Here is a 22,038-nt window from a genome sequence, read left to right on the forward strand (position 1 = left end):
GGACGAGCCCTACAGTCCGGACACGGGGCGGCCACAGTCCGGACATAGGGTGGGCGGGCTGCACATTCCACGTTCGGGGCTAGATCCGGGGCAACCGGCCCCACAGTCCTGACATGGGGCGGACATGCCCCACAGTCCGGACATGGGGTGGACGAGCCCTACAGTCCGGACACGGGGCGGCCACAGTCCCCGGACATAGGGTGGGTGGGCCGCACATTCCAGGTTCGGGGCTAGACCCGGGGCAACCGGCCCCACAGTCCGGACACGGGGCGGCCGCAGTCCGGATATAGGGCGGGCCCCACAGTCCAGGCTCGGGGCTAGACCCGGGACATGCGGGCCCCACAATCCAGGCTCGGAGCGGACGGGCCCCGCAGTCTAGGCTCGGAGCGGACGGGCACCACATTCCAGGCTCGGAGCGGACGGGCCCCACAGTCCGGACACGGGGCTAGTACCAGGGCTGGCGGCCCCACAGTCCAGACCTGAGGCTAGACCATGGGCAGGTGGCCCCACAGTCCAGACACGGGGAGGATGGGCCCCACAGTCCTGACACGGGATTGACATGCCCCACAGTCCAGACCTGGAGCTAGACCCGGGGCAGGCAGCCCCAAAGTCCGGACACGGGGTGGACGAGCCCCACAGTCCGGACACGGGGCGGCCACAGTCCGGACATAGGTTGGGCCCCACAGTCCAGGCTCGGGGCTAGACCCGGGGCAGCCGGTCCCACAGTTCAGACCCGGGGCGGGTGGGGGGCCCCACAGTCCGTGCCCGGGGCTGACGCGGGGGCCCACAGTCCAGACCTGGGGCTAGACTTGGGGCGGGCGGGGGGCCCCACCATCCGGACCTGGGGAGGGGGGCCCCACAGTCCAGTCCAGGGGCTAGACCCAATGCAGGCAGCCCCACAGTCCGGACACGGGGTGGACGGGCCCCACAGTCCAGGCTCGGGGCGGACGGGCCCCACAGTCCAGGCTCGGGGCGGACGGGCCCCACAGTCCAGGCTCGGGGCGGACGGGCCCCACAGTCCAGGCTCGGGGCGGACGGGCCCCACAGTCCAGGCTCGGGGCGGACGGGCCCCACAGTCCAGGCTCGGGGCGGACGGGCCCCACAGTCCAGGCTCGGGGCGGACGGGCCCCACAGTCCAGGCTCGGGGCGGACGGGCCCCACAGTCCAGGCTCGGGGCGGACGGGCCCCCCTTTCCCGCTCGGGGCGGGCGTGCCACACAGTCCAGGCTCGGGGCGTGCGGTGCCCACAGTCAGGACACGGGACGGGCGGGCTCCACAGTCAGGACACGGGGCAGGCGGGCCCCACAGTCCGGACACGGAGCTAATCCCGGGGCAGGCGGCCCCACAGTCTAGACCTGGGGCTAGACCCGGGGCAGGCGGCCCACAGTCCGGGCAGGCGGCCCACTGTCCGGACACGGGGTGGACGGGCCCCACAGTCCAGACACGGGGCGGGCATGCCCCACAGTCCAGACCTGGGGCTAGACCCGGAGCAGGCAGCCCACAGTCCGGACACGGGGTGGACGGTCCCACAGTCCGGACACGGGGGAGACCACAGTACGGACATAAGGCGGGCGGGCCCCATAGTCCAGGCTCGGGGCTAGCCCCCGGGGCAGTCGGCCCCACAGTTCAGACCCGGGGCGGGGGGCCCCACAGTCAGGACACAGGGCGGGCTGGCCCCACAGTCAGGACACTCTGCGGGCGAGCCCCACAGTAAGGACACGGGGCGAACGGGCCCCACAGTCAGGACACGGGGTGGGCGGGGGTGGGCGGGCCCATAGTTAGGACACGGTGCTAGTCCTGGGGCAGGCGGCCCAACAGTCCAGACCTGCGGCTAGACCCGGGGCTGGCGGCCGCAAAGTCCGGACACGGGTCGGACGGGCCCCACAGTCCTGACACGGGGCGGGCATGCCCCACAGTCCAGAGTTGGGGCTAGACCCAGGGCAGGCAGCCCCACAGTCCGGACACGGGGTGGACGGGCCCCACAGTACGGACACGAGGCGGCCACAGTCCGGACATAGGGCGGGCGGTCCCCACAGTCCAGGCTCGGGGCTAGACCCGGGGGCAACCGGCCCCACAGTCCAGACTCGGGGCGGACGGGCCCCACAGTCAGGACACAGTGTGGGCGGGCCCATAGTTAGGACACGGGGCGGGACCCACAGTCCGGGGACAGGGCTTGTCCCGGGGCAGGCGGCCCCACAGTCCGGACACGGGGCGGACGGGCCCCACAGTCCTGACACGGGGTGGGCATGCCCCACAGTCCAGACCTGGGGCTAGACCCGGGGCAGGCGGCCCCACAGTCCAGACATGGGGCGGCCACAGTACGGACATAGGGCGGGCGGGCCCCACAGTCTAGGCTCGGGGCTAGACCCGGGGGCAGCCGGCCCCACAGTCCAGACCCTGGGCGGACGGGGGGCCCCACAGTCCAGGCTCGGGGCGGAGAGGCCCCACAGTCCACGCTCGGGCCCCACAGTCCAATCTCGGGGTGGACGGGCCCCACAGTCCAGGCTCGGGGCGGATGGTCCCCACAGTCCAGGCTCGGGGCGGACGGGCCCCCCTTTCCCGCTCGGGTCGGGCGTGCCCCACAGTCCAGGCTCGGGGCGCGCGTGCCCCACAGTCCGGACACGGGGCTAGTCCTGGGACTGGTGGCCCCACAGTCCAGACCTGGGGCTAGACCCGGGGCAGGCGGCCCCAAAGTTCGGACTCGGGGCGGATGGGCCCCACAGTCTGGAGTTGGGGCGGGCGAGCCCCAAAGTCGGGACACGGGGCGGGCGGGCTCCACAGTCAGGACACTGGGCGGGCAGGCCCAACAGTCTGGATACGGGGTGGACGGGCCTCACAGTCAGGACACGGGGCGGGCGGGCCCATAGTTAGGACAAGGGGCGGACGGGCCCCACAGTCCTGACACGGGGTGGGCATGCCCCACAGTCCAGACCTGGTGCTAGACCCGGGGCAGGCGACCTCACAGTCCGGACATGGGGCGGCCACAGTACGGACAAAGGGCGGACGGGCCCCACAGTCCAGGCTCGGGGCGGACAGGCCCCACCTGCCAGGCTCGGGGCGGACGGGCCCCACAGTCCACGTTCTGGCCCCACAGTCCACGCTCGGGGGCGGATGGGCCCCACATTTCACGCTCGAGGCGGTCGGGCCCCACAGTCCACGCTCGGGCCCCACAGTCCAGGCCCGGGGCAGACGGGCCCCAAACTCCAGGCTCGGGGCGGACGGGCCCCACAGTCCAGGCTCGGGGCGGACGGGCCCCACAGTCCAGGCTCGGAGCGGACGGGCCCCACAGTCAAGGCTCGGGGCTGACGGGCCCCACAGTGCAGGCTCGGGGCGGACGGGCCCCACAGTCCAGGTTCGGGGCGGACGGGCCCCACAGTCCAGACACGGGGATAGTCCCGGGGCAGGCGGCCCCACAGTCCAGACCTGGGGTTAGACCCAGGGCAGGCGGCCCCAAAGTCCAGACACAGGGCGGACGGGCCCCACAGTCCAGACCCAGGGCGGGCGGCCCAACAGTCCAGACCCAGGGCGGGCGGCCCAACAGTCCAGACCCAGGGCGGGCGGCCCAACAGTCCAGACCCGAGGCGGGCGGCCCAACAGTCCAGACCCGAGGCGAGCGGCCCACCAGTCCAGACCTGGGGCTAGACCCGGGGCAGGCGACCTCACAGTCCGGACATGGGGCGGCCTCAGTACGGACAGAGGGCGGACGGGCCCCACAGTCCAGGCTCGGGGCGGACAGGCCCCACCGGCCAGGCTCGGGGCGGACGGGCCCCACAGTCCACGTTCTGGCCCCACAGTCCACGCTCGGGGGCGGATGGGCCCCACAGTTCACGCTCGAGGCGGTCGGGCCCCACAGTCCACGCTCGGGCCCCACAGTCCAGGCCCGGGGCAGACGGGCCCCAAACTCCAGGCTCGGGGCGGACGGGCCCCACAGTCCAGGCTCGGGGCGGACGGGCCCCACAGTCCAGGCTCGGAGCGGACGGGCCCCACAGTCAAGGCTTGGGGCGGACGGGCCCCACAGTCAAGGCTCGGGGCGGACGGGCCCCACAGTCCAGGCTCTGGGCGGACGGGCCCCACAGTCCAGGCTTGGGGCGGACGGGCCCCACAGTCCAGACACGGGGATAGTCCCGGGGCAGGCGGCCCCACAGTCCAGACCTGGGGTTAGACCCAGGGCAGGCGGCCCCAAAGTCCAGACACAGGGCGGACGGGCCCCACAGTCCAGACCCAGGGCGGGCGGCCCAACAGTCCAGACCCAGGGCGGGCGGCCCAACAGTCCAGACCCAGGGCGGGCGACCCAACAGTCCAGGCCCGAGGCGGGCGGCCCAACAGTCCAGACCCGAGGCGAGCGGCCCACCAGTCCAGAACCAAGGTGGGCGGCCCAACAGTCCAGATCTGAGTCGGGCGGCCCAACAGTCCAGACCCGAGTCGGGCGGCCCAACAGTCCAGACATGGGGCCAGACCCGAGGAGGGTGGCCAATTGGTGCAACATGTGCAGTTCCACAGGGACCCAAGATGTAAAGGGGCCATCACCACCTCCTAATCAGGTCAATTGTGCATTATGATGAGCTATGCCAATATACTGATAGAGGGGAACTGTCCAGACCCGAGGCGGGCGGCCCAACTGTCCAGACCCGAAGTGGGAGGTCCAACAGTCCAGACTCAAGGCGGGAAGTCCCACAGTCCAGACACGAAGCCAGGCCCGAGGTGGGCGGCCCAACAGTCCAGACACGGGGCCATGCCCGAGGCGGCCCGCCCAACAGTTCAGACACGGGGCTAGATATACTGTTCTGATAGAGGGGCCCTCTTCTGGCTGTGTCCGCCCCTGACGTACAGATATACAGCAATATGCAGCAGGAGAGACAAGATCCAGGGAGATATCCGATCGCCAGAACTGGGGTCAGGAAGGAATTTTTTTCCCCCCTAGGGGGTTTTCTTCGCCTTCCTCTGGATCTTTGGTTCCAGTGGCTCTCATCAGGTCTGCACTATCCGCAGCAAGTTCTGTAGTCTCTATCGGGCCTGACCTGAGAGTCATTGTGAACTTTAATTTATTAAAGGGCCAGTAATATTTTTATTACAATGTGGCTTATTGCTATTCCAATAAAAAAATTAATAATAATATATTGTGTTGTGTGTTTTATTTGTGTGGACTTCACCCTACAGAAACAATGATGAGAGTGAACGCTGACGCTCAATATTCCAGAACTAGAACCAGACTTGGCTCATCCGGCATATAATAAAGTGTCTGTCTCATCTGCTGTATACATGATGGCAGCTGCTGCAGGACCAGGGAGTATAGAGGGTGCTACATACAGGAGCATCTCACAAAATTAGAATATCATCAAAAAGTTAATTTCAGTTCTTCAATATAAAAAGTCAAAGTCATATATTATATAGAGTCATTACAAACAGAGTGATCTATTTCAAGTGTTTATTTCTGTTAATGTTGATGGTTATGGCTTACAGCCAATGAAAACACAACAGTCATTATCTCAGTAAACTTAAATAATTAACAAAAAACACCTGCAAAGGCTTCCTAAGCATTTAAAAAGTCCCTTAGTCTGTTTCAGTAGGCTCCGCAATCATGGGGAAGACTGTTGACTTGACAGATGTCCAGAAGGCAGTCATTGACACACTCCACAAGGTCCCAGAGTTCCAATTTTAATTTGTTTCATTTCATTTGTTTAGCTGCTGGAGGTCTAGTGTGAAGTTTCCACCATCAGTGATGGTTTGGAGAGCCATGTCATCTTCTGGTGTAGGTCCACTGTGTTTTATCAAGACCAAAGTCAGCGCAGCCGCCTACCAGGACATTTTAGAGCACTTCATACTTCCCTCTGCTGACAAACTTTTGGAGATGGAAATGTCATTCTCCAGCAGGACTTGGCCCCTGTCCACACAGCCAAAAGTACCAATACCTGGTTTACACACAACAGTATCACTGTGCTTGATTGGCAGCAAACTCGCCTGACCTTAACCCCATAGAGAATCTATTATAGAGAATCTATGGGGTATTGTCAAGAGAAAGATGAGAGACACCAGACCCAACAATGCAGACGAGCTGAAGGCTTCTATCAAAGCCACCTGGGCTTCCATAACACCTCAGCAGTGCCACAGGCTGATCGCCTCCATGCTACGCCGCATTGATGCAGTAATTGATGCAAAAGGAGCCCCGACCGAGTATTGAGGGCATTTACTGAATATACATTTCAGTAGGCTGAAAAAAAGGATGGAGAGCACCTCCAAAAACATACGTTGATCTAATGCCTCTCGGCAAAAACATATAAAACTGAACATGAGGTTCTTAGTTTAACATTCTGATCAGACTGTATGAAGCCCACTGCCACGTCAAGGCAAACCTCATAGTGGGTCCATGCTCCTTTTTTTTGCAATACATTTCAGTAGGCCGATTTTAAAATAATTTTTCAAGCTGTTATAAAGTATTCTAATTTACTGAGATAATGACTTTTGTGTTTTCATTGGCTGTAAGCCATAATCAACATTAACAGAAATAAACACGTGAAATAGATCACTGTGTGTGTAATGACTCTATATAATATAGAAGTTTCACTTTTTGTATTGAAGAACTGAAATAAAGTAACTTTTTGATAATATTCTAGTTTTGTGAGATGCACCTGTACATAGAGCAGGTCACATATAACTCCAGCCCAAGTTACATCACCAGTGTTTTGGGGGTCGGTCTCTGTGATGGGGGCACTTATATTGTATTGGTCCTATAAAACACACTACCTGAAAGACTGATGACCAGATCACAGCAAAGCAGAATGCAGGAAACCCAGGAAAATGGCTAAATAGGTGTCACAGGGTGCAATAAGTAGCCATGGGCCCCAAGACAAAACTAGGGCCTCACTCAGAAATGAGCACAATAGCCCATTTACCAAGGCTGGCTATAGGTAGGAAAGCAGATACTTGGAGGGATTTGTGCCAAATCCACCTATTTATTAGAACGAAGAAAATAGCGTTACAGGGTCAGGATAGGGTTAAAAATCTTGTGAGTTTATTTGTAGCAAAAAATATATAAAAACATCACCATAGGTCACGATCCTAACCAGAATAATGTTTAACCGCAAATGCGTTTCCGACTTGCATCTATAGTTATTGCAATAGGATAGGACAGATACACAATTCCAGTTAAAGGGAATCTGTCAGAAGGTTTTGCTACGTAATCCGAGATCAGCATGATGTAGGGGCAGAGAGCCTGATTCCAGCGATGTATCACTTACTAGACTGCTTGGTGCAGTTTTGATAGAATCCCTGCTTTCTCTGTTGTAAATGAAGCAGTGCTCAGAATGTTAAGCCCTGTGTAACCCCGCCCACGCGGGCAGATTCCTGTGTACAAACTGCAAATCAGTGGTGAGGGCGGGGTTACACAGATGAGCCTGACTGGCCTGTACCTGAGACCTAGTCAGGCAGTGATCATCTCCTGTTGATAAAACATGGATTGTATTGAAACTACAACACACAGCCTAATAAGTGACACATCCCTGGAATCAGGATATCTTGCTCTACATCATGCTGCTCTCAGATTAAGTAGCAAAAATCTGTTTACAGATTCCCTTTAATAAAGTACATGTCCTGTTTTGTATCTCCCAGAGCAATGTCATCAGTGTCGCTCACCACCAATGCAGATGTGAGTGGCGCCGGACAACCTCTTTATGTCAAATAATTCCCTGCAGAGCTGGCATCCATCTGAGGAGATGTAACATATCTGCCTGACAGGTGGGTGGAGATGAATTGGTTGATATATCCCACTCTTAGTCCACTTGGCTAAAAAGATGATTTACATCCAGGGAAGAGGGACAGAGGGGCAGGAACACAAGAAAAGCAACGCCGTATTCAGAACAGGGGCATTTACACCAGGTAAAAAATTACATCGTTATGGAAAGTGACAGGTTCTCTTTAAAGGGATTTCAGAAGACTGAGAACACCTACAACACCTGAAATGGGTGACCCCCATCTCTGGTTCACTCTATTATGACCGGCTATTAATGGAAAAAGTATGGAAATGGGAGCAGTCGTGTGCAGGGTCCTCACATACAAAGGTTGAAAAAAAGATGATGGGGCTGGTATCTACTATAGACAAGTTGTGGGGCCGCACATCAACTAGTCCATAAACCTCCTGCAATCAGCAGCAAACCAAAGACAAGTGCGAAGCATCATGCTCCGTGTGCATTACTTAATTCCCTATTAGTTATTCATTTGTGGGGATAATTTAGGACATTAATTTGACTGCTGGTTCTATTAGCTCAATAGGTCCACAGGAATCCTTGATTAGTTTAGGAATGGGCATCCACTATGGTTACTGGACACATGAAGTCCCCCCCAACCACCATACCCATACACAATAGATACAAGGTAGAAAGTCTTGCCCTGCTGAACACTACACCTGACTTGAGGCCACCACCTCTTGGTTGTCCAATGTTCTTGCTTCTCTAGGGCTCTTCTCAGATATTCATTATACCAGCTCCCCAGAATACCAAAGCTAGGGTGGGTGACCGCGAGCCCTGGTGGATGTCATAACTGCGGCCACCCAGGGGCAATACTCCATAACAACAATCCCCTGAGGTGGTGTAGGATGTAAGGACCTATTCACACTACATTCAGCGCTGCATTCAGGTCTTTACACAAGGCTTACAACTGAATCCCTGAAATTCAGGATTGTGCTGTCTGAAATGAGACATCTGAAAGCAGAGCAAATGGAGCCTGAAGATTCATACTTTAGGCTCGGTTTGCCTTTGTTCAAATCAATGGAAAAAATCCCCATCTCTACATGTCTGACAGCCATTCTATTCCAGCGTCAGTTGAATTCCAACCACAGTCCACCTCATTCTACTTAATGTGCTTCTGATTAGGTGATCACCTGAACCAAATCTTATGTAACCAGGGAAAGTATAAAAAACACTGCTGTGGTCTTCACAATCCTCTTGCAATAGGACAAGCTGGATGGCAAAACAAGTGCTAGGAATAGCCCAAAAGTAATATGAATGAAAAACTAACTTTTAACCATGCCAAAGGAGTTGAAAAGAAAAGTCTTGAGTGAGGAAAAGAAGGGCTCAATTATGGCTTCACTAGCAGAGGGATACAGTGAGCGTCATGTTGCCTCCATCCTTAAAATTTCAAAGACGGCAGTCCATTACAACAAGGTCAAGCAGCAGACATTGGGGACAACAAAGCTACAGACCGGCAGAGGGCGAAAGCGACTCTCCACTGACCGGGATGACCGTCATCTTATTCTAATGTCACTCAGCAACCGCAGGATGACATCAAGTGACCTACAGAAGGAATGGCAAATGGCAGCTGAGGTGAAGTGCACGGCAAGAACAGTTCATAACGGGCTCCTAGAGACCTCAAGTCATGTAAAGCTAGAAAAAAGCCTTTCATCAATGAGAAGCAAAGGAGAGCCAGGCTGAAGTTTGCCAAAGACCATAAGGATTGGACCATAGAGGACTGGAGTAAGGTAATCTTCTCTGATGAGTCTAATTTTCAGCTTTGCCCAACACCTGGTCTTCTAATGGTTAGATGGAGACCTGGAGAGGCATACAAGCCACAGTGTCTTGCACCACTGTGAAATTTGGTGGAGGATCGGTGATGATCTGGGGATGCTTCAGCAAAGCTGGAATTGGGCAGGTTAATCTTTGCGAAGGACGTATGAATCAAGCCGCATACAAGGTTATCCTTGAAAAAACACTTGCTTCCTTCTGCTCAGGCAATGTTCCCCAACTCTGAGGACTGGTTTTTCCAGCAGGACAATGCCCCATGCCACACAGCTAGGTCAATCAATGTGTGGATGAAGGAGCACCACATCAAGACCCTGTCATGGTCAGCCCAATCTCCAGACCTGAACCCTATTGAAAACCTCTGAAATATAATCAAGAGGAAGATGGATAGTCACAAGCCATCAAACAAAGAAGAACTTCTTAAATTTTTGTGCCAGGAGTGGCATAAGGTCACCCAAAAGCAGCGTGAAAGACTGGTGGAAAGCAGCCAAGACGCATGAAAGCTGGGATTAAAAATCATGGTTATTCCACCAAATAGTGATGTCTGAACTCTTCCTGAGTTAAACATGAGTATTGTTGTTTCTAAATGAATAAGAACTTGTTTTCTTTGCAGTATTTGAGGTCTGACAGCACTGGTTCTCTGTTTCTCTGTTTCTTTTTTATTATTTTGACGATTTCTCATTTGCTGCAAATAAATACAAAATTTTTAGCTTTGAATTTCGGAGACATGTTGTCAGTAGTTTATAGAATAAAACAACAATGTACATTTTACTCAAAAATAGACCTATAAAGAGAAAAATCAGAGAAAATGAAAATGAGCTGTGTATATATAGATATATATAGATATATACACACACACATTATATACATACACACATATTATATACACACACATGTATATGTGGCGCCCCTGAGGGTTCGGTCACCACAGAGGTACTGCATCTCACCCAGAGCTGTGGTATCTCACTCTCAGGTAAGGAAGGAGTACAGCTCAGGACCCTAACACCTGCATTCATTACACCACATTTCCGGGGGACAGGGCGAGATTGCTCCTACGGGAGAGCACAGTCCCTGGTCCCTGGCTGGAGTGGGGGGAACCTAGTAAAGGGGTGTGGGTGGAGGACGTAGTTAAGGGGAGCACATAGAAGGAAGATATAAAAAGAGAAACCATCTTAGAAAGACAGATTAGTCTGAGGAGGAAAGTGCCAGGAGCAGAGGCTCTGTAGGAGCTCTTTTGCAGAGGCGGGCCTAGCCAGTGAGGCCCAAGGCTGAGAGGAAGAAGAGAAGGAGAGGAGAGGGGCGGCCACAGTCCGGACATAGGGTGGGCCCCACAGTCCAGGCTCGGGGCTAGACCCGGGGCAGCCGGCCCCACAGTTCAGACCCGGGGCGGGTGGGGGGCCCCACAGTCCGTGCCCGGGGCTGACGTGGGGGCCCACAGTCCAGACCTGGGGCTAGACTCGGGGCGGGCGGGGGGCCCCACCATCCGGACCTGGGGTGGGGGGCCCCACAGTCCAGTCCAGGTTCTAGACCCGATGCAGGCGGCCCCACAGTCCGGACACGGGGTGGACGGGCCCCACAGTCCAGATGCAGTGCGGCCACAGTCCGTACATAGGGCGGGCCCCACAGTCCAGGCTCGGGGCGGACGGGCCCCACAGTCCAGGCTCGGGGCGGACGGGCCCCCTTTCCCGCTCGGGGCGGGCGTGCCACACAGTCTAGGCTCGGGGCGTGCGGTGCCCACAGTCAGGACACGGGACGGGCGGGCTCCACAGTCAGGACACGGGGCGGGCGGGCCCCACAGTCCGGACACGGAGCTAATCCCGGGGCAGGCGGCCCCACAGTCTAGACCTGGGGCTAGACCCGGGGCAGGCGGCCCACAGTCCGGGCAGGCGGCCCACTGTCCGGACACGGGGTGGACGGGCCCCACAGTCCGGACACGGGGCAGGCATGCCCCACAGTCCAGACCTGGGGCTAGACCCGGAGCAGGCGGCCCACAGTCCAGACACGGGGTGGACGGTCCCACAGTCCGGACACGGGGGGGGACCACAGTCCGGACATAAGGCGGGCGGGCCCCACAGTCCAGGCTCGGGGCTAGACCCGGGGGCAGTCGGCCCCACAGTTCTGACCCGGGGCGGGGGGCCCCACAGTCAGGACACAGGGCGGGCTGGCCCCACAGTCGGGACCATAGTTAGGACACGGTGCTAGTCCTGGGGCAGGCGGCCCAACAGTCCAGACCTGCGGCTAGACCCGGGGCTGGCGGCCGCAAAGTCCGAACACGGGTCGGACGGGCTCCACAGTCCTGACACGGGGCGGGCATGCCCCACAGTCCAGAGTTGGGGCTAGACCCGGGGCAGGCAGCCCCACAGTCCGGACACGGGGTGGACGGGCCCCACAATACGGACACGAGGCGGCCACAGTCCGGACATAGGGCGGGCGGTCCCCACAGTCCAGGCTCGGGGCTAGACCCGGGGGCAACCGGCCCCACAGTCCAGGCTCGGGGCGGACGGGCCCCACAGTCAGGACACAGTGTGGGCGGGCCTATAGTTAGGACATGGGGCGGGCCCCACAGTCCGGGGACTGGGCTTGTCCCGGGGCAGGCGGCCCCACAGTCCGGGGACTGGGCTTGTCCCGGGGCAGGCGGCCCCACAGTCCAGACACGGGGCGGACGGGCCCCACAGTCCTGACACGGGGTGGGCATGCCCCACAGTCCAGACCTGGGGCTAGACCTGGGGCAGGCGGCCCCACAGTCCAGACACGGGGCGGCCACAGTACGGACATAGGGCCGGCGGGCCCCACAGTCTAGGCTCGGGGCTAGACCCGGGGGCAGCCGGCCCCACAGTCCAGACCCTGGGCGGACGGGGGGCCCCACAGTCCAGGCTCGGGGCGGACAGGCCCCACAGTCCACGCTCGGGCCCCACAGTCCAATCTCGGGGTGGACGGGCCCCACAGTCCAGGCTCGGGGCGGATGGTCCCCACAGTCCAGGCTCGGGGCGGACGGGCCCCCCTTTCCCGCTCGGGTCGGGCGTGCCCCACAGTCCAGGCTCGGGGCGCGCGTGCCCCACAGTCCGGACACGGGGCTAGTCCCGGGACTGGTGGCCCCACAGTCCAGACCTGGGGCTAGACCCGGGGCAGGCGGCCCCAAAGTCCGGACTCGGGGCGGATGGACCCCACAGTCTGGAGTTGGGGTGGGCGGGCCTCACAGTCAGGACACGGGGCGGGCGGGCCCATAGTTAGGACAAGGGGCGGACGGGCCCCACAGTCCTGACACGGGGTGGGCATGCCCCACAGTCCAGACCTGGGGCTAGACCCGGGGCAGGCAACCTCACAGTCCGGACATGGGGCGGCCACAGTACGGACAGAGGGCGGACGGGCCCCACTGTCCAGGCTCGGGGCGGATGGGCCCCACCGTCCAGGCTCGGGGCGGACGGGCCCCACAGTCCACGATCTTGCCCCACAATCCACGCTCGGGGCGGATGGGCCCCACAGTTCACGCTCGAGGCGGTCGGGCCCCACAGTCCACGCTCGGGCCCCACAGTCCAGGCTCGGGGCGGACGAGCCCCACAGTCCAGGCTCGGGGCGGACGGGCCCCACAGTCCAGGCTCGGGGCGGACGGGCCCCACAGTCCAGGCTCGGAGCGGACGGGCCCCACAGTCCAGGCTCGGGGCGGACGGGCCCCACAGTCAAGGCTTGGGGCGGACGGGCCCCACAGTCAAGGCTCGGAGCGGACGGGCCCCACAGTCCTGACACGGGGTGGGCATGCCCCACAGTCCAGACACGGGGATAGTCCCGGGGCAGGCGGCCCCACAGTCCAGACCTGGGGTTAGACCCAGGGCAGGCGGCCCCAAAGTCCAGACACAGGGCGGACGGGCCCCACAGTCCAGACCCAGGGCGGGCGGCCCAACAGTCCAGACCCAGGGCGGGCGGCCCAACAGTCCAGACCCAGGGCGGGCGGCCCAACAGTCCAGACCTAGGGCGGGCGGCCCAACAGTCCAGACATGGGGCCAGACCCGAGGAGGGTGGCCAATTGGTGCAACATGTGCAGTTCTACAGGGACCCAAGATGTAAAGGGGCCACCACCACCTCCTAATCAGGTGAATTGTGCATTATGATGAGCTATGCCAATATACTGATAGAGGGGAACTGTCCAGACCCGAGGCGGGCGGCCCAACTGTCCAGACCCGAAGTAGGAGGTCCAACAGTCCAGACTCAAGGCGGGAAGTCCCACAGTCCAGACACGAAGCCAGGCCCGAGGTGGGCGGCCCAACAGTCCAGACACGGGGCCATGCCCGAGGCGGCCCGCCCAACAGTTCAGACACGGGGCTAGATATACTGTTCTGATAGAGGGGCCCTCTTCTGGCTGTGTCCGCCCCTGACGTACAGATATACAGCAATATGCAGCAGGAGAGACAAGATCCAGGGAGATATCCGATCGCCAGAACTGGGGTCAGGAAGGAATTTTTTTCCCCCCTAGGGGGTTTTCTTCGCCTTCCTCTGGATCTTTGGTTCCAGTGGCTCTCATCAGGTCTGCACTATCCGCAGCAAGTTCTGTAGTCTCTATCGGGCCTGACCTGAGAGTCATTGTGAACTTTAATTTATTAAAGGACCAGTAATATTTTTATTACAATGTGGCTTATTGCTATTCCAATAAAAAAATTAATAATAATATATTGTGTTGTGTGTTTTATTTGTGTGGACTTCACCCTACAGAAACAATGATGAGAGTGAACGCTGATGCTCAATATTCCAGAACTAGAACCAGACTTGGCTCATCCGGCATATAATAAAGTGTCTGTCTCATCTGCTGTATACATGATGGCAGCTGCTGCAGGACCAGGGAGTATAGAGGGTGCTACATACAGGAGCATCTCACAAAATTAGAATATCATCAAAAAGTTAATTTCAGTTCTTCAATATAAAAAGTCAAAGTCATATATTATATAGAGTCATTACAAACAGAGTGATCTATTTCAAGTGTTTATTTCTGTTAATGTTGATGGTTATGGCTTACAGCCAATGAAAACACAACAGTCATTATCTCAGTAAACTTAAATAATTAACAAAAAACACCTGCAAAGGCTTCCTAAGCATTTAAAAAGTCCCTTAGTCTGTTTCAGTAGGCTCCGCAATCATGGGGAAGACTGTTGACTTGACAGATGTCCAGAAGGCAGTCATTGACACACTCCACAAGGTCCCAGAGTTCCAATTTTAATTTGTTTCATTTCATTTGTTTAGCTGCTGGAGGTCTAGTGTGAAGTTTCCACCATCAGTGATGGTTTGGGGAGCCATGTCATCTTCTGGTGTAGGTCCACTGTGTTTTATTAAGACCAAAGTCAGCGCAGCCGCCTACCAGGAAATTTTAGAGCACTTCATGCTTCCCTCTGCAGACAAACTTTTGGAGATGGAAATGTCATTCTCCAGCAGGACTTGGCCCCTGTCCACACGGCCAAAAGTACCAATACCTGGTTTACACACAACAGTATCACTGTGCTTGATTGGCAGCAAACTCGCCTGACCTTAACCCCATAGAGAATCTATTATAGAGAATCTATGGGGTATTGTCTAGAGGAAGATGAGAGACACCAGACCCAACAATGCAGACGACCTGAAGGCTGCTATCAAAGCCACCTGGGCTTCCATAACACCTCAGCAGTGCCACAGGCTGATCGCCTCCATGCCACATTGCCGCATTGATGCAGGAATTGATGCAAAAGGAGCCCCGACCAGGTATTGAGTGCATTTACTGAATATACATTTCAATAGGCTAATATTTCGGATTTTAAAATAATTTTTCAAGCTGTTATAAAGTATTCTAATTTACTGAGATAATAACTTTTGTGTTTCCATTGGCTGTAAGCCATAATCATCAACATTAACAGAAATAAACACTTGAAATAGATCCCTCTGTGTGTAATGACTCTATATAATATAGGAGTTTCACTTTTTGTATTGAGGAACTGAAATAAAGTAACTTTTTGATGATATTCTAGTTCTGTGAGATGCACCTGTAATAGAGCAGGTCACATATAACTCCAGCCCAAGTGACATCACCAGTGTTTTGGGGGTCGGTCTCTGTGATGGGGGCACTTATATTGTATTGGTCCTATAAAACACACTACCTGAAAGACTGATGACCAGATCACAGCAAAGCAGAATGCAGGAAACCCAGGAAAATGGCTAAATAGGTGTCACAGGGTGCAATAAGTAGCCATGGGCCCCAAGACAAAACTAGGGCCTCACTCAGAAATGAGCACAATAGCCCATTTACCAAGGCTGGCTATAGGTAGGAAAGCAGATACTTGGAGGGATTTGTGCCAAATTTTCCACCTATTTATTAGAACGAAGGAAATAGTGTTACAGGGTCAGGATAGGGTTAAAAATCTTGTGAGTTTATTTGTAGCAAAAAATATATAAAAACATCACCATAGGTCACGATCCTAACCAGAATAATGTTTAACCGCAAATGCGTTTCCGACTTGCATCTATAGTTATTGCAATAGGATAGGACAGATACACAATTCCAGTTAAAGGGAATCTGTCAGAAGGTTTTGCTACGTAATCCGAGATCAGCATGATGTAGGGGCAGAGAGCCTGATTCCAGCGATGTATCACTTACTAGACTGCTTGGTGCAGTTTTGATAGAATACCTGCTTTCTCTGTTGTAAATGAAGCAGTGCTCAGAATGTTAAGCCCTGTGTAACCCCGCCCACGCGGGCAGATTCCTGTGTACAAACTGCAAATCAGTGGTGAGGGCGGGGTTACACAGATTAGCCTGACTGGCCTGTACCTGAGACCTAGTCAGGCAGTGATCATCTCCTGTTGATAAAACATGGATTGTATTGAAACTACAACACACAGCCTAATAAGTGACACATCCCTGGAATCAGGATATCTTGCTCTACATCATGCTGCTCTCAGATTAAGTAGCAAAAATCTGCTGACAGATTCCCTTTAATAAAGTACATGTCCTGTTTTGTATCTCCCAGAGCAATGTCATCAGTGTCGCTCACCACCAATGCAGATGTGAGTGGCGCCGGACAACCTCTTTATGTCAAATAATTCCCTGCAGAGCTGGCATCCATCTGAGGAGATGTAACATATCTGCCTGACAGGTGGGTGGAGATGAATTGGTTGATATATCCCACTCTTAGTCCACTTGGCTAAAAAGATGATTTACATCCAGGGAAGAGGGACAGAGGGGCAGGAACACAAGAAAAGCAACGCCGTATTCAGAACAGGGGCATTTACACCAGGTAAAAAATTACATCGTTATGGAAAGTGACAGGTTCTCTTTAAAGGGATTTCAGAAGACTGAGAACACCTACAACACCTGAAATGGATGACCCACATCTCTGGTTTACTCTATTATGACCGGCTATTAATGGAAAATGTATGGAAATGGGACCAGTCGTGTGCAGGGTCCTCACATACAAAGGTTGAAAAAAAGATGATGGGGCTGGTATCTACTATAGACAAGTTGTGGGGCCGCACATCAACTAGTCCATAAAGCTCCTGCAATCAGCAGCAAACCAAAGACAAGTGCGAAGCATCATGCTCCGTGTGCATTACCTAATTCCCTATTAGTTATTAATTTGTGGGGATAATTTGGGACATTAATTTGACTGCTGGTTCTATTAGCTCAATAGGTCCACAGGAATCCTTGATTAGTTTAGGAAAGGGCATCCACTATGGTTACTGGACACATGAAGTCTCCCACAACCACGATCCCCATACACAATAGATACAAGGTAGAAAGTCTTGCCCTGTTGAACACTACACCTGACTTGAGGCTACCACATCTTGGTTGTCCAATGTTCTTGCTTCTCTAGGGCTCTTCTCAGATATTCATTATACCAGCTCCCCAGAATACCAAAGCTAGGGTGGGTGACCGCGAGCCCTGGTGGTGGTCATAACTGCGGCCACCCAGGGGCAATACTCCATAACAACAAACCCCTGAGGTGGTGTAGGATGTAAGGACCTATTCACACTACATTCAGCGCTGCATTCAGGTCTTTACACAAGGCTTACAACTGAATCCCTGAAATTCAGGATTGTGCTGTCTGAAATGAGACATCTGAAAGCAGAGCAAATGGAGCCTGAAGATTCATACTTTAGGCTCGGTTTGCCTTTGTTCAAATCAATGGAAAAAATCCCCATCTCTACATGTCTGACAGCCATTCCATTCCAGTGTCAGCTGAATTCCAACCACAGTCCACCTCATTCTACTTAATGTGCTTCTGATTAGGTGATCACCTGAACCAAATCTTATGTAACCAGGGAAAGTATAAAAAACACTGCTGTGGTCTTCACAATCCTCTTGCAATAGGACAAGCTGGATGGCAAAACAAGTGCTAGGAATAGCCCAAAAGTAATTTGAATGAAAAACTAACTTTTAACCATGCCAAAGGAGTTGAAAAGAAGTCTTGAGTGAGGAAAAGAAGGGCTCAATTCTGGCTTCTCTAGCAGAGGGATACAGTGAGCGTCATGTTGCCTCCATCCTTAAAATTTCAAAGACGGCAGTCCATTACAACAAGGTCAAGCAGCAGACATTGGGGACAACAAAGCTACAGACCGGCAGAGGGCGAAAGCGACTCTCCACTGACCGGGATGACCGTCATCTTATTCGAATGTCACTCAGCCACCGCAGGATGACATCAAGTGACCTACAGAAGGAATGGCAAATGGCAGCTGAGGTGAAGTGCACGGCAAGAACAGTTCATAACTGGCTCCTAGAGACCTCAAGTCATGTAAAGCTAGAAAAAAGCCTTTCATCAATGAGAAGCAAAGGAGAGCCAGGCTGAAGTTTGCCAAAGACCATAAGGATTGGACCATAGAGGACTGGAGTAAGGTAATCTTCTCTGATGAGTATAATTTTCAGCTTTGCCCAACACCTGGTCTTCTAATGGTTAGATGGAGACCTGGAGAGGCATACAAGCCACAGTGTCTTGCACCACTGTGAAATTTGGTGGAGGATCGGTGATGATCTGGGGATGCTTCAGCAAGGCTGGAATTGGGCAGGTTAATCTTTGCGAAGGACATATGAATCAAGCCGCATACAAGGTTATCCTTGAAAAAACACTTGCTTCCTTCTGCTCAGACAATGTTCCCCAACTCTGAGGACTGGTTTTTCCAGCAGGGCAATGCCCCATGCCACACAGCTAGGTCAATCAATGTGTGGATGAAGGAGCACCACATCAAGACCCTGTCATGGTCAGCCCAATCTCCAGACCTGAACCCTATTGAAAACCTCTGGAATATAATCAAGAGGAAGATGGATAGTCACAAGCCATCAAACAAAGAAGAACTGCTTACATTTTTGTGCCAGGAGTGGCATAAGGTCACCCAAAAGCAGCGTGAAAGACTGGTGGAAAGCAGCCAAGACGCATGAAAGCTGGGATTAAAAATCATGGTTATTCCACCAAATAGTGATGTCTGAACTCTTCCTGAGTTAAAACATGAGTATTGTTGTTTCTAAATGAATAAGAACTTGTTTTCTTTGCTGTATTTGAGGTCTGACAGCACTGGTTCTCTGTTTCTCTGTTTCTTTTTTATTATTTTGACGATTTCTCATTTGCTGCAAATAAATACAACATTTTTAGCTTTGAATTTCGGAGACAAGTTGTCAGTAGTTTATAGAATAAAACAACAATGTACATTTTACTCAAAAATAGACCTATAAAGAGAAAAATCAGAGAAAATGAAAATGAGCTGTGTATATATAGATATATATAGATATATACACACACACATTATATACATACACACATATTATATACACACACACATATATATGTGGCGCCCCTGAGGGTTCGGTCACCACAGAGGTACTGCACCTCACCCAGAGGTGTGGTATCTCACTCTCAGGTAAGGAAGGAGTACAGCTCAGGACCCCAACACCTGCATTCATTACACCACATTTCCGGGGGACAGGGCGAGATTGCTCCTACGGGAAAGCACAGTCCCTGGTCCCTGGCTGGAGTGGGGGGAACCTAGTAAAGGGGTGTGGGTGGAGGACGTAGTTAAGGGGAGCACATAGAAGGAAGATATAAAAAGAGAAACCATCTTAGAAAGACAGATTAGTCTGAGGAGGAAAGTGCCAGGAGCAGAGGCTCTGTAGGAGCTCTTTTCCAGAGGCGGGCCTAGCCAGTGAGGCCCAAGGCTGAGAGGAAGAAGAGAAGGAGAGGAGAGGGGCGGCCACAGTCTGGACATAGGGTGGGCCCCACAGTCCAGGCTCGGGGCTAGACCCGGGGCAGCCGGCCCCACAGTTCAGACCCAGGGCGGGTGGGGGGCCCCACAGTCCGTGCCCGGGGCTGACGTGGGGGCCCACAGTCCAGACCTGGGGCTAGACTCGGGGCGGGCGGGGGGCCCCACCATCCGGACCTGGGGTGGGGGGCCCCACAGTCCAGTCCAGGTTCTAGACCCGATGCAGGCGGCCCCACAGTTCGGACACGGGGTGGACGGGCCCCACAGTCCAGATGCAGTGCGGCCACAGTCCGTACCTAGGGCGGGCCCCACAGTCCAGGCTCGGGGCGGACGGGCCCCACAGTCCAGGCTCGGGGCGGACGGGCCCCACAGTCCAGGCTCGGGGCGGACTGGCCCCACAGTCCAGGCTCGGGGCGGACGGGCCCCTCAGTCCAGGCTCGGGGCGGACGGGCCACCTTTCCCGCTCGGGGCGGGCGTGCCACACAGTCCAGGCTCGGGGCGTGCGGTGCCCACTGTCAGGACACGGGACGGGCGGGCTCCACAGTCAGGACACGGGGCGGGCGGGCCCCACAGTCCGGACACGGAGCTAATCCCGGGGCAGGCGGCCCCACAGTCTAGACCTGGGGCTAGACCCGGGGCAGGCGGCCCACAGTCCGGGCAGGCGGCCCACTGTCCGGACACGGGGTGGACGGGCCCCACAGTCCGGACACGGGGCAGGCATGCCCCACAGTCCAGACCTGGGGCTAGACCCGGAGCAGGCGGCCCACAGTCCAGACACGGGGTGGACGGTCCCACAGTCCAGACACGGGGGGGGGACCACAGTCCGGACATAAGGCGGGCGGGCCCCACAGTCCAGGCTCGGGGCTAGACCCGGGGGCAGTCGGCCCCACAGTTCTGACCCGGGGCGGGGGGCCCCACAGTCAGGACACAGGGCGGGCTGGCCCCACAGTCTGGACCATAGTTAGGACACAGTGCTAGTCCTGGGGCAGGCGGCCCAACAGTCCAGACCTGCGGCTAGACCCGGGGCTGGCGGCCGCAAAGTCCGAACACGGGTCGGACGGGCTCCACAGTCCTGACACGGGGCGGGCATGCCCCACAGTCCAGAGTTGGGGCTAGACCCGGGGCAGGCAGCCCCACAGTCCGGACACGGGGTGGACGGGCCCCACAATACGGACACGAGGCGGCCACAGTCCGGACATAGGGCGGGCGGTCCCCACAGTCCAGGCTCGGGGCTAGACCTGGGGGCAACCGGCCCCACAGTCCAGGCTCGGGGCGGACGGGCCCCACAGTCAGGACACAGTGTGGGCGGGCCTATAGTTAGGACATGGGGCGGGCCCCACAGTCCGGGGACTGGGCTTGTCCCGGGGCAGGCGGCCCCACAGTCCGGGGACTGGGCTTGTCCCGGGGCAGGCGGCCCCACAGTCCAGACACGGGGCGGACGGGCCCCACAGTCCTGACACGGGGTGGGCATGCCCCACAGTCCAGACCTGGGGCTAGACCTGGGGCAGGCGGCCCCACAGTCCAGACACGGGGCGGCCACAGTACGGACATAGGGCCGGCGGGCCCCACAGTCTAGGCTCGGGGCTAGACCCGGGGGCAGCCGGCCCCACAGTCCAGACCCTGGGCGGACGGGGGGCCCCACAGTCCAGGCTCGGGGCGGACAGGCCCCACAGTCCACGCTCGGGCCCCACAGTCCAATCTCGGGGTGGACGGGCCCCACAGTCCAGGCTCGGGGCGGATGGTCCCCACAGTCCAGGCTCGGGGCGGACGGGCCCCCCTTTCCCGCTCGGGTCGGGCGTGCCCCACAGTCCAGGCTCGGGGCGCGCGTGCCCCACAGTCCGGACACGGGGCTAGTCCCGGGACTGGTGGCCCCACAGTCCAGACCTGGGGCTAGACCCGGGGCAGGCGGCCCCAAAGTCCGGACTCGGGGCGGATGGACCCCACAGTCTGGAGTTGGGGCGGGCGAGCCCCAAAGTCAGGACACGGGGCGGGCGGGCTCCACAGTCAGGACACTGGGCGGGCAGGCCCAACAGTCTGTATACCGGGTGGGCGGGCCTCACAGTCAGGACACGGGGCGGGCGGGCCCATAGTTAGGACAAGGGGCGGACGGGCCCCACAGTCCTGACACGGGGTGGGCATGCCCCACAGTCCAGACCTGGGGCTAGACCCGGGGCAGGCAACCTCACAGTCCGGACATGGGGCGGCCACAGTACGGACAGAGGGCGGACGGGCCCCACTGTCCAGGCTCGGGGCGGATGGGCCCCACCGTCCAGGCTCGGGGCGGACGGGCCCCACAGTCCACGATCTTGCCCCACAATCCACGCTCGGGGCGG

This window comes from Phyllobates terribilis, unplaced genomic scaffold (genome assembly GCF_046119375.1).
Source record: "Phyllobates terribilis strain yellow unplaced genomic scaffold, ASM4611937v1 Scaffold_298__1_contigs__length_2340664, whole genome shotgun sequence".
Lineage (NCBI taxonomy): Eukaryota > Metazoa > Chordata > Amphibia > Anura > Dendrobatidae > Phyllobates > Phyllobates terribilis.